This window comes from Ceratotherium simum, chromosome 16, assembly GCF_057802395.1.
Source record: "Ceratotherium simum simum isolate JZ-2026a chromosome 16, ASM5780239v1, whole genome shotgun sequence".
Classification (NCBI taxonomy): domain Eukaryota; kingdom Metazoa; phylum Chordata; class Mammalia; order Perissodactyla; family Rhinocerotidae; genus Ceratotherium; species Ceratotherium simum.
This window is the reverse complement of record NC_141915.1, coordinates 4,545,470-4,549,075: the sequence shown is the minus strand read 5'-3', so window position 1 is coordinate 4,549,075 and position 3,606 is coordinate 4,545,470. Positions and strand designations below refer to the sequence as shown.

Genomic DNA, 3,606 nt, shown 5'->3' with positions numbered 1-3,606 from the left:
ACCTTAAACTCCTCTGAGGCTTAGTGTTCCTATCTGTGAAATGGTAAACTAACACTTCACAGGATTTTTGTGAGAATTAGGTAAAACCAGTTACAGGGAGCATCTAGGATGGCATGTAGCACAGAATAGGTTACCGGTGAATATGGCATACCCATTTCTGTTGCCCTCACCTCACCCGGAGCTGCCAGTTCTATCTCCATTCCATGGTGTGGAATGGAGGAGGGGAGGGCCGTGATCTTGATGATTGACAGTTATGTGCAGTAGAATGTCTTCCTGTTTTACCCTCCCACACTGCTCCCTAACACTTAGTTAGCCGCACTCACGATACCACAGGTATTAGACATGAAGTGGAGAGAAGAGAATTGCTCACTCTTCCAAATGACACAACATTAGGTTTTAAGAGGGATGAAGGGGATTTATGAAACTCGCCCTCCAAAAGAAGCTCATTTAGATCCTGATTGCACTGGCTTTAACAAGTGGGCTGACCTCAGGACACCTTGGGTGTCCTAAGACATTCCACAGTCCCGTGAGACTAATTGATTAAATTGCCTTTGCTCATAGTCTAAAAGTCAATTTCCAGATTCCAACATCTCTGAAGTTCAATACCCCAGAGCATCACCCACAACTTGCCTAAGCCCTCGATATGACTCTGCACAGCAAAGATTTTGTAATAGAATCAGTCTTGGTGAGGGAATCATTGGGTCCTGAGGAAGAGTTGGCCAAGGCAGGTGATTTGTGCTCATTAAGCAGCTAGACCAGACTGTCCCCGGCGTGGAGGAGAAGGCTGATTCAGCTCACAGCCATCCAGACCTCAGGGTTGACACCAATTCCAACCTGAGACTTTCTCAAAGAAAAGAAACCTCCAAAGACCATGAAGATATTTAATCCCCTCTGAAAAGAAAGTGGCTCTGGGATGCTGTCTGACGGGCTGATAGACCGTTTCCTGCACACAACTCTGAGTGACATTGCCCTGTGGTTTCTCTTGAGTGCCTGTCATGAGTCAGACTATCCAAAGGGCTGGGGATAAAATAGTGGACATGTCCCTGCTTTCATGGAACATGAATTCTAGTGATAGGAATGGGCGGGGAGACAAAAAATGAATACAAAGTCAAGAACATTACGGGTGGGTTATACGTGTGATGCGAAGAATTAACACAAGGTGATACGATCCCCTTAGATCCACTAGTCAAGGATGGTTTCATGGAGGAAGAGCTGAGATTTGGAGGAGAAAGACCTAGCCATGCGAAGATCACAGGGAAAGGAACTGCAGGCAAAGGGAACAGCTAGTGCAAAGGCCAGTGGCAGGGATGAGCTTGAAGTGCTAATGGGGACTAGTACCCAAGGGGAAAAAAGCAGGAAAGAGGGTGGCAGCAGATCAGTCGGTAGCTAGGGGCCAGGTCATGTAGGCAGCTAGGGGCCAGGTCATGTAGGCAGCTAGGGGCCAGGTCATGTAGGCAGCTAGGGGCCAGGTCATGTAGGCTTTGGTGAACCTCAGTAAGTGGCTTGAATTTCCCTTTTAAAATCTTGTCTCCTCAAGATGGACTGGGGTAGAGAAAACTGGAAAATGATAACGCAGAAGGAGGACAAAGGCGTGCATGAGAATCAAGAAGGGTAAGGCAGTCCACGTAAACTAGAGCCAACCTAAATCCCAGGTCAGAATTTAATCCAGATCCATGCATTTGAGTCCTACCAACACCCCTGAAGATCTTTGTAAATTAATCTCTCTTTGTGATCTGGGTTCACTCAGGCCGGGTTACAGGGGATTTCCTGATCAGAAGTGTCAAATGAATGGGCTTTGGGGATGGTCAGCAGCTGGGTTTAGATACCCTTTCTTTTCTTAACTAATTATAGGACCTGGGCCAAGGCCTTTGCCTCTTCAGAGGCTGTCTTCTGATCTGTGTGCTGACCAGTGTGTGCTAACTGATCTCCAACATCCCTGCTAACAGTCTGGGGTGATACGATTACATGTCATCTAGTGTGAGCCTACATGGATGTGCTACAGAAAATTACACACATTTGATCTCTTCACATACAAGGCCTTATAAATAGCTGAGAAAGCCACATGCCAGTGGCTGTATTGTTGGAGATGAACCAGGTAAACACCATGCCAGGAGTAACAGCATCCTGTATATAATTCATCCCAATCCTCAGTATACCGGGAAAACCTTGTTTTTCTCTCTCATATGGCCCCCCAGATCCCCGCCACCACCTCGAAGTCTTGCAGGGAGGCATTCTTCTCCTTTCCACAGCGCAAGACAATTGAGAAATGAAGAGAAAACGGGTTAGCACATTCTGCTACCAGTTGTCTGCTGGAAAATAAAGGACGCTAAAAGGCCTGAACCGGTTAGAAAGTTTCTGAGACTATTGCTGATGGTGAGGCGCCCTCTACTGGTGGACTCAACAGCAAACCATCAAAAGCTGAGAGATTTTTTTATTCTGGGATGCCTGCTTCTTAAGGTGACCTAGAATGCAGGTGTCTGTCTTCAAGGATTTCCAGATGGAAAACAAGCTTCAACCAGGCCATACCTCATTTAAGAGAAATTCTTTCATGCCTTTACAAATCCTGGAGGTTGTCTTAGAAAATTTGTAATAGAAGTGAATATGGAGCACCCTGGGCTCAGAGACTGAAAATACTCTTTTTAGAAGCTTCTCAGATGGAAGGAGAACATCCATTAAAAATAATGTTTATTAGAATTTAAGAATATTCACTTTTAAAAATGATGGCCTTTGGGGTTATATGGAAGAAAAGAAGGTTGGCATTCCCATGATAGAAATGGACAATGTCTTAGAGACCCAAGGAGCACATACACGGTTAAGGAGTTACCACCTGCTTTGCAACATTGAGCTGAGGCAAGAATGTGGTATTGGGTGGTGGGTAAGAACACAGGATTTACTCATACTTGGCTTTGAACCCCAGTTCTGCCCACTTATTTAAGAAGTTACTTAAAGCCCCCAACTTTCCTTTATATGACACTCTCTTAAGTGTTTCAACACAGTCCACAGATTAAGTCCATTAAATTCAATCTCACTCCATCAGAATCATTGCACTCATTCAATAGGGACACAGAAGAAATGTAAAAATACTACAGAGTGGATTACAGAGTTTGTTCATTCTTCATTTGTATTTATCAGGGCACTGCACTGAGTACTAAGGACAATAAATTTGATATAGACTCTGCCCTTAAGGAGTAAAATGTCCAGGAAAAAAGGTAAGATGCATAGACCAATAACTATGATAAGGCAGACAGAAAAGTGTCCATGATGTGAAAGAGATATATGATCAATAAGAGTTCTCAAATTATTTCCAGTTCTGAGGAATCAGAAAAGGCTTTTCTTTCAGTATTAGATCATTTCTATGATTTCTGAGCTTTCTCGAGCACCAATCCTTGACCATGTGAAAAAACAAGATTCAGAGTGTTTTAATAATTCTGTTAGAGAGCTTGGGAAGTATTAGTAATAATGATATTAAAAAAAAAAAAACCCAAAGAAATAAGAAAATAAGGCAATGATGCACTCACAGAAAAGAAAATTGTATAAGAAGGAAAATATATTCATAGTACACTACTTGGCTCAGTAATGAATAATACTTACATTTTTATAATAACA

The 3,606-nt window shown here is 43.0% G+C and overlaps 1 pseudogene; it reads left to right on the top strand.

Annotated features, from left to right (window-relative positions):
- Positions 1-2,730: 2,730 nt before the first annotated feature.
- Positions 2,731-2,835, top strand: LOC147914870 (U6atac minor spliceosomal RNA; annotated as a pseudogene).
- Positions 2,836-3,606: the final 771 nt, after the last annotated feature.